This window comes from Aulonocara sp. 'chitande type north' Nkhata Bay, unplaced genomic scaffold (assembly GCF_057382095.1).
Source record: "Aulonocara sp. 'chitande type north' Nkhata Bay isolate Kocher_YH1m ecotype deep benthic unplaced genomic scaffold, A_spYH_male_GT1.1 unmapped_scaffold_31, whole genome shotgun sequence".
Classification (NCBI taxonomy): Eukaryota; Metazoa; Chordata; class Actinopteri; order Cichliformes; family Cichlidae; genus Aulonocara; species Aulonocara sp. 'chitande type north' Nkhata Bay.
Window position 1 is genome coordinate 485,545 of NW_028234363.1, and position 10,289 is coordinate 495,833.

A 10,289-nucleotide genomic window follows, 5' to 3' on the forward strand; every position below is an offset into this window, starting at 1 on the left:
CAATTTTATGTAACATAAAACATCATTATAGTAATGTTTAAAATTAGGTTTTCTGTTACTGTATTTGCATTTGTGAAAATAAAATTTAGCTAAGATAACTAATAAGTTTATTATAAAGTAAACATCTTTTTTTTGCCTTCGAAAGAAACAAAATACAACATTTTCCCATTTCACAGTAAAGTCATTATAGAGATGTCCAGCAATGAATCTACTGAAGTCTTTCCAAAATGTTCTAGCGTATGAACAGATCCAGAAGAGGTGTTGCACAGTCTCAGGATGGCTTCCACAAAATCCACAGTTCACATTTATGTCCCTTTTGAACTTCGTCATGTAATGATTAGCAGGATAAAATTTATGCAATATTTTAAATGAGACTTCCTTCACTTTATTCGTTACCAGATACTTGTTAGGAATTGTCCATACTCTTTTCCAGTTAATGTCACTGACAAAGGAATTCCAATAAGAGACCACATGTGGGATAGTTAGAGATTCTGTCTGGAACAAAGCACGAATATTCTTATTACTTTTACTGTGGTTTGTTAGACAGATTCTTCCTATGTGTGAATCTAAAGGGTTGGGGAGAGAAACAGATGATATGCAAGGTTGAATACCTTTAAAAAGCATTATAATACCCGTAGGTATTGCATCAAATAATATGGCATATTCTTTGGGTGTGGCTGGAAATTTATAGGTGTTTAAAAATTCTGAATAGGACATGAGCTGCCCATTAGGATTAAACAGCTGATTCACTAAAACAATCCGTTTCTCAACCCACCTAGAAAAAAATAATGATTTATTTTTATACACTATGTTCCTATTATTCCAAATTGAATACGTATGGGGTGTAAAGTTGTGTTTATATATAAGGGACCAAGCTAATAGAACTTGTTTGTGAAACATCGAGAGCTTTTCTGGAAGCTTATCTATATTATAATCACAACCTAAGATAAAACTTAGACCACCAAACTTAGAGAAAATGTAGTGAGGAATAAAATTCCAAATGGATACCGGATTTTTAAGAAAATGTTTAGCCCAATTAATCTTAAATGTATTGTTTAGAGTAGTAAAATCCAAAACATTGAGACCACCGTGTTCATAGTCATTCATCAATACACTTTTTCTGATGTAATGTGTCCGGTTTTTCCAAAGGAAGTTGAAGAGCATTCGGTCAATATCCTTACAAGTTTTGCCGTCCACATGCAGAGAAATTGCTGCATAAGTCAGTCGAGACAGACCTTCTGCTTTTGAGAGCAATACCCTTCCTCTTATACTTAAATCTCTCTGCAACCATTGATTTAATTTGGTTTGAGATTTTTTAATAATTGGGGGAAAAATTAGTAAAATTCTGTCTTTTGTATCTTTGCAGATATTCCCATCCATCCATTCGCTTCCGCTTATCCTTTTCAGGGTCGCGGGGGGCGCTGGAGCCTATCCCAGCTGTCATAGGGCGAGAGGCAGGGTACACCCTGGACAGGTCGCCAGTCTGTCGCAGGGCTAACACATAGGGACAGACAACCATTCGCACTCACATTCACTCGCACATTCACACCTAGTGGCAATTTGGATTATCCAATTAACCTATCCCCACAAGTTGCATGTCTTTGGACGGTGGGAGGAAGCCGGAGTACCCGGAGAGAACCCACGCAAACACGGGGAGAACATGCAAACTCCACACAGAAAGACCCCGGCCTGATGGTGGAATTGAACTCAGGACCTTCTTGCTGTGCGGCAACAGTGCTAACCACCGTGCCACCGTTCTCTTTGCAGATAATCAGACCTAAATATGTTGCTTCATTTTTAACTGTTATATTACAAATACTCTGAACATTACACTCTTTGACAGGTAATAACTGACATTTATTTAAGTTTAGGACCAATCCAGACCCTTTTGAGAAATCCTCTATTACACGTAAAGCAATTGGCACTTGGCTGGCATTTTTAAGAAAAATTGTGGTATCATCTGCCAATTGACTGATGACAATCTCTCTGTCTGCTATGTTTATACCCTTCACAGGGCTATTCGAAATATGAGAGGCAAGAATTTGGGTGCAAAGTAAAAAAAGATAAGGGCTAATCGGGCAACCTTGGCGTACACCTCGATTAAGACTAAAACGAGAAGTGGTGCCATTTTTCATTCTAATAGAACTATTAGCATTGGAATACAGAGTTTTGATAGCTCTGCAGAAGATATCACCAAAACCAAATTTCTGAAGTGTAAGAAATATAAATTCATGCTCAATTGAGTCAAAGGCTTTATAGAAGTCCAGGAGAAGGATAAATGAGTCATCAGATATTAATGCTGAGTAGTCCAGAATATCCAAGACGAGTCTAATATTATTGGAGATGTGTCTGTTTGTCATAAAACCAGACTGTGTCTCGTCTACAATATCGTCCAAAATATATTTAATTCTTCTAGCGAGCAATAGAGCTAATATTTTATAATCATTATTGAAAGAAAACTCCGTCTGTGAGGATCGGGTTTCCTTCGAGACATGGGCAGCGATAAGCAGAGTTCATCCTTTAACATAAACAAAATTAAAATATTCTCATGCATGATCAATGGTTAATCACGGTACCAGCTGGAGTACCGGGAGCAGTTTGGAAAAACAAGAAGACGCGGAGACTGTTCTAGGTTGTCATTCCAAACTGACTCAAAGGTTTATTCATCTTACAACAGTATATATAGAGGAAAAAGGTTCGTGTGTCAACAGATTCTCAGTTCAAACCGGTACAGACCAAATAAGGAAACGTCTTCCTGCCTTGTGAGCAAAGAAGTATCCTTTGTGTAGTTTATCAGTTCAGCTACAATTTATGATCATCCCAGCAAAATACACTCCTAGACATAGAATACAGAGTTCTTTCATTAGTGAATTCTGAAACGAACCACCTGGCCTTTAACAAGCTCCTTTCTAGGAGATAAAGAAGGGGGGATGGGAGTAAGGAAGTGGTCTCTGTGGTATTTTCGACCTTGAGGTACCAACCTGTGATTCTTACACATTAATTCTTAGGTTACAGAGAAAGAGAAAAACAACTAGTAAATGGGCCTTATTGAGTAACAGTTTTCCTGTATAATATCACTATAAAACAATATCCTGTAAATGCTACCATGGTATCAAAATATCACAACAATTATTTAGGAGGCTTATTGGTCTCCAGTTGTCTATAAAAAGTAGGTCCTTCTTAGGTTTGGGAATTAAAGTAATAAGTCCCTGAGTAAGGCTGGGAGGAAGAGTGCCCCTTTTAATACTTTCATTATAAACCTGCAACAAAAAGGGTGCAAGCTGACAAGAAAATGATTTATAGAATTCAGCCACCAGCCCATCTGTGCCCGGAGATTTGTTGTTTTTAAGAAATTCAATAGATGTCAATATCTCTTTTTCAGTAATTGGACTGTCACAAAAAAGCCTATCAGCACTTTTAATCATTTCAACATTGTTTACAGAGTCAATGAATTGGGTAGCGACCTTTGCGTTATAATTGGATTCATACAACTTTGAGTAGAAATTACAACAAAATTGAGAGATAATTTTTGCATCATCACTGACCGTACCATTTATATTCAATTTATGAATAGTATTGGTTTTAGATCTATGTTTTTCTAAGTGGAAAAAATAAGCAGAATTCTGCTCTCCCTCCTCTATCCACCTTTTTCTTGAACGAACAAAAGCTCCTTCAGCTTTCTGGCGGTAAATCTCATCCAGTTTAGATTGAAAGGACCTAAGATGTAATCTATCCTCCTCCGAGACCTCGTCTGGTGGGAGTTGATATATTGCGGAAATTTGAACAATTAGATTTTCTTCTTCTGCTGCCCTTGACTTAGCTATTTTTGCCCCATACTGTCTCAACATTTTACTTGTCTCAAATTTAAAAATTTCCCAGTTTGTGCTATAGGAATTCTCAATATTAGCCTTGTGTATAAAGTGTTTTAACAGTCGTGTAATTTCAGATTTTACAATTGTATGGCTCAGAAGCGAGCTATTTAATTTCCAATAGGAGGATCTATTAATTGCAATAGTAGGAAAGAGTTGCAGATTAATATATATTGCTCTATGATCCGTAAGTGGAGTTGTAAGGATATTGACCGTAACACTGTCCTTTGATAGACTACTTGATATTAACCAGAAATCAATACGTGATTTCCTTGAACCAGAACGGTTACTCCAGGTAAAAGATATATCATCAGGAAATTTGTCTCTCCAAATATCAATTACATTAAGTTTGATTTGTCACCTTCCTTACGTACTATTTTGGTACAGGAAGTGCTGAATGAAAACAGACCAACCATCAACTAGGGCTAGGGTTAGGGCACAATTCAGTGTTGCTTAAAGAAATATCTAAATAACTGATCACTAATCAGTGCCAGTGTATTTAGATTTAAGAAATATTTAGATTAAATATCAATTTTATATTAGTAAATATTTCAATTTAACATTCAGTCATAACACTTGAATTCAGATGTAAATGTTTGTAAAATTTCCTGTGAAAAAAAGGGCGTGTTGAAAACATAATAATCAGAGCCCCATATCCTAAAGATTTTTTTAAACTGTAATTGCTAAAGTTAAGACATATATGGGATGGGTGGGGTTGAGTTGATAATAAATCAGTGCTATCCAGTGACCAATAATAAAAGTTGTCATGTTAAATATAACAAGAAACTAACATCTAACCAGATTATTATGTTTGCAAAGATGGGAATTTCTGCAGAGTAATATTTTATCAAAGGCTGTGTGAATGAGGAAATGAAACCAAGTCAGTCAGCTGGATCAGCTGTAGCAGGACAGGAGGAGTCAGAGAGAAACTCAGAGTTTGTTGAAGATAACTTGCCAGCATGCAGCTTCACTACTCAGGTGACTGTCTCAGAGATCTAGGTAACCCTCTTTGTCGAACAGAAAACCCAGTCGCCCCGATCTTTCACTAAGTCTCTTGTTTAAAAAAAATAATATTTTTATTAAATTGTTGGTAATCAGGTAACAAAGAAAATAATAAATTTAACAGTTACATATCAAAAACAATCACACTTTTAAAGAGTCGATTGTGCCGTTCGAAATATAGAATTAGGGTAGAGTTAGGGTTACAATTGTCACCTATGATGGCTCAAACCCCAAAAGTTAAAAAAAAAAAGTCTAAAATTAGATCACAGTAAAATTCATTAACAAATAAGGAAATTTACTTTTTCATTTATTTGTTGAGGAAAATTACCCACTAGTGAGTGACAAAGGTTTGTAAATCTCTCTCTATATATATTTTAAAAAGTTCTCGCCACTCGCCATGCAGGTGGTCTTTATCCTTTAAGCCTGGATCTTCTACCAAAGGCTTGGGAGCTTGAGGGTCCTGCACAGGATCTTTGCTGTTCCTAGGACTGCGCTCTTTGGGACAGAGATCTTGGACGTTGTTCCTGCGATCTTTTGGAGCAACTCGCCCAGCCATGGGTCACTGTCCCAAGTGCTCTGACTACCAGGGATCACTGTTGCCCCACTGTTGCCTTCACCCTCCACCACGTTGTTTCATCCTGGATAGTGGTTCTGACACTCACTAGTTCTCAGTCACCTTCCTTAGCATACAATCTCAGGGTACTGGATTTGAGGTAAAAACTTCCATGCACGGTAAAAAGCTTTCTTATTTTGATGATAGTGGCTTCTACCTCTTTCTTTGGTCATCTTATTATCTAAGCAGGGTATCTGATAACCGGCAGGACGTAGGTGTTAATTGTATTCTTTCCATTCAGCTGACTCCTCAGGACTTGCCGGACCCTCTGCAGGTATGTTGCAGCTTTCCTAGCAGCCTTTTCATGATTTGCCTTTGTGATTGGATTTGCCTTCCAATAGCACAATGCCCTTTGTTGTGACTACTTTCCCTCTCATTGATACCATACAATTACACTCCGATATCATTGCTATAAGTGCTCGTGGTTGTGTATCACTTGTTTGATATCACATTCACTCCTTAATGTCATGAGGTTAGCTTCTAGAATGAAAATTTTCATCAAACAAATTGAATGACAAATAATGATTAAAAAACAAAACAAAACTGCATGACATCTGAAGCAAATATCACAAATTTTAAAAAATGAAGCAAATATGTTTCTGGATCCAGGAGCTAAATGCATGCATATTATGAATTTAGTTCCTGACAGCCCTGTTTGTTTTTCTGTTTGTTTTTGGATGCCTCATTTCATGAGCTGTCTAAAAGAATAGTGTACTTTGTAAACATATGTTATCAGCCAATTTGTAAATAACAGATTAGATCGTGTTACAGTATTAGCTAAGGTGAGAGCACAGATTGAGCTCAGATAAAAGCACTAGACATAAAGACATAAAGTGAGTAAAAAAACGTCCTAAATGCATTTAGAATTTATTTAGAACTACAAATTAAATTTCTTTTAGCGATTATTGTTTTTTTTAATGTCCCAATTCTAACCCTGCTCCTTTATCTGGGCTTGGACCGGCAAAAGTGACCCGAAATAGGCACTCTGGTGGAGTTACTTTGTGTATGTGTGTGTGTGTGTGTGTGTGTGTGTGTGTGTGTGTGTGTGTGTGTGTGTGTGTGTGTGTGTGTTTAAGTAGTTTTAAACCTTGTGAGCCACAAAACAACATAACAGTAAAAGAAGAATTGATTGCGTTACAGTCATTGCGGGAGCAGAGGTTTCACTCATGCACGATCATTTGCAGTTTGGACGCATAGGTGGGAACATTTCCTGCCCTGATAGCAGCTGGGGGAGGACTATCCTCTGCCCGTGAGCGCTTTGGCACGGGCGAGGTGCCCACGGCAGCACCCGCTGCTTGTTGAGAAGAGCAATACATACTTTCACGTCAAAAGTTGTCATAAATAAGTCTCCAATAACACCAGAAAAAGTCACCAGATTTGATTTCATTTTGTAATTTTGCAAACAGGTTTTAATCAGGTTCGTACAGTTTTTGGGTTCGGGGACCTTAGTTTTACTGCAACTTAGTGTAGTATGGTACTGTAACATGTAGCTGACTTCACTAATGAACTGAATGAATCAAAACATGTAATAATCACAACCTACAGTTTTGAGATTTTCTTTTTTTTATTATTTTCTTGTAATATTACATTTTTGCTTCATTTCTATTTTTTCCTAAAATTATTATAAATAACAGCACTAGTAATATACAACATGATTTAAAATAAATAGTTTAATATGTGATATCGCAAATGCAAACTCATGTGTTAATTATGTCTCAAAAGCCTTCAATTAAAGGTGTGATTATATAGTGTGAGTGTTGCTGGGCCCTGAGTTAATATGTTACCAAACAACAAAACACAAATATATTCTCCTTCCCCAGATCATCTGAGGTGTTCAACATGGGGCCTCACTCTTTTCCAGCAATAAGAAAACTAAAAAAACAAACCAATTAATGGCCATTTAATGATCTGAATAAAGTGAGATTATACCCACAGAGTCCAATTAACATGAAAAAAGGAAAACAGACAAGGGAATACATTCTGTGTATTTACAGGAACACATCAGAAGTTCACTTCATCCACTTTATGATGTTAGTTACACAGATATCTAAACAAATAACTATCAGATGAGTACCACAACTTTGGAACTTTTATAGCACTGGTAATATGTATAATAATACATAATACATAATAATTCACATAAACTTACCACAAAACATAAACCATGTTTGGCTCATTGTTTCTTTTCTGCAACAATGGTTCTTGGCAATAAATTTTATACAACTGGAAAGCCCATTTATTTGCTTTTTACCAATGAACAATAAAATGTGAAATTTTTCATCAAACAAATTGAATGACAAATAATGATTAAAAAAAAAAACCTGCATGACATCCTAAGAAAATATCACAAACTAATAAAATAAAGCAGATATGTTTCTGGATCCAGGAGCTAAATTCATGCATATTATGGGAGAAATTTTCAGATTTGGCACCCCTGTTTGGTTTTCTGTTTGTAAACACCAGTCAGCCAATTTGAGGTACTGAACGAAGACCATGAAGCACTGTCTGCCTCAACAAGGACAATCATCAACACATTGAAGTTTATCAAGTGTATGATCTACATTTCTCTCAAAGAAACCAGACAGACAGGTTTGTGACTCAGAAAAAGCAATCAAGGAAGTTGGTTTCTCATTTGATACTGTAGTCTGTATGTGAAGGTGTGCTGCAAAATGATTATGCTCTCCTGACAAGAGGCTTTACAGACGGCAACAACGGCAAAAGGTAATCAACTTAATGTAGAATTTCCATTACTCAGTGTCTTTTATATTGTATTATTATTCCTCATATCTTCAGACCAATTTTAAAAAAGTATCCTAGAATGTTTACCGACATATCTAATATCTAGCTATTTTGCATTTACTGCTATTCAATAAGCAGTATTGAATAGCATACTGCTATTCAATACTGCTAAAAACAAACAAATAATTAACTTTGCAAGCAAACAGCAATAAATTAAATATTTTGAATGTTTGCTATCTGTTATCGTATGACTGTCACGATCCTGGGTCCTAGGACCCAGTGTTTTGAGTTTTAGTTCATTTTGATGTTTATAGTATGTTTAGGTCATTAGGCCTCCTATGTTGATTTGCTTATTAGTTCCCCCTTGTGTTTCAACCCATGTTAAGTCTCCCCTGCCCTTCATGTCTCTCTGTGCCCCCTCTGTTCTGTTTATGGTGTGTCTTTGCATGTTTGAGTTTCTTGTTTTCTGTCACCCTGCATTGTGCATTATGTTCTCATGGTTGGTCTTTTGTTACTCCCTCTAGTCTAGTCTCTTGTGTTCAAAGCTGAGTATTTCCCTCTGTGTATTTTGGTTCTTAGACCTCTGCCTTGTGGTTTGTCTCTGTTTCTTAGTTGCTGTCTCCACTGTGTCTAGTTCGCGTCTCTGTGTGATACTTCCTGTTTTACTTTGAAGGTCCATGCCTCATGTGAGTGTTTCTAGTTTTGCGTCTCTGTCTCGTCCAGTCCTGATTTCTCCCAGCTGTGCCCTCCTTCTGTGTCTCATTCCCTCGTTATCTCTCTGTGTATTTAAGCCCTGTGTTTCTCTTTGTCAGTGTCGTAGTCTCCACCATAGCTGTGTGATTTTTCCCTGTGGCTCCTTGTGCTTTAGTTTTCCCAGTTTAGTCTATTTTGTATTGTTTTTTGTGTCCCACTCCACGCCAGCAATAAAGCTGTGTTTTTTGAGTTTACCTTTTGTCTCTGTGAGTTTGCGTTTGGGTCCTACTTTTGCCTGCACACAGCCGTACTGTGACAATGACAGCTGAGACAAGCTTACAACTCCTGCTACCCCGAATAGGGTATGTTGAGGAAGACGGATGGATTAATGGATGGATGACTGGAGATAATACACTTTTCAATTCAGGAACAAACATCAATAACATCAATAACAGATCTGAGACAGTCTCAGGGGTACACATGCGCATTAACTTATTAGTTTCCTTTTAAAATAAATTATAAGACAAAAATCTTATTAGTAAGGTTGAACTCTTGGGGTATAATGCTGCTAAGAACTGTGAAACATTTATCGAGTTCATGATCCAGAACAACTAATAAACATGGGCACATTTCAGCAAACCAAACGCCATCTTCACCTAAACTTAGACTAATCTCATTGTTACGTTTTTATGTCTGTGTCATTTCTCTAACTTAACGAAATTCTACTCACACTGTGCTGCTAAAGTCAAAAGTGAGTGTTTAAATTCTTTACCACTGCTGTACATATAAACTTTATTTTAATGCACTTAGTATGTATTGCACAACACAGTGTCTTTGTTTCAAAGTCTGACATAATTAGGGATGGGTATCGAAACCCGGTTCTTGTTGAGAACCGGTTCCCACTGTTTCAATTCCTTGAAATTGTTTGCCATTTTTGCAAATGATTCCCTTATCGATTCCAGTTACCGCGAATGATGTCACCACGTTGCGGAGCGTCATTTACCTGTCAGGAAACACGGCGCCTAAGCAGCTCAAACGCTCAAATGTTTTGTTATACTTTATGAGAACAGGGCAACTTGCAATACTTGCAAAGTAGATATTTCATTTAAGGGAGGAAACACTATGAATATGCAAAAGCATTTGCTCGCGATGACCTTAAATGAATGTCATGTTTTTAACCCTTTCAGGCTCAAATTAAGTTTTTTGTTGCTAATGCACAACCAAGTCCTGCAGTGGTACTTCTGAGTAAAACAAACTCATAAAATATGTATGTGGGGTAATCAGATTGTTAGTTTTTAACTGTTGCAAATCGGCAACGCCTGCCTCGAGACGGTTAATTCCGCCCCGGACTCGTGAATCACAACCCAGCAGCA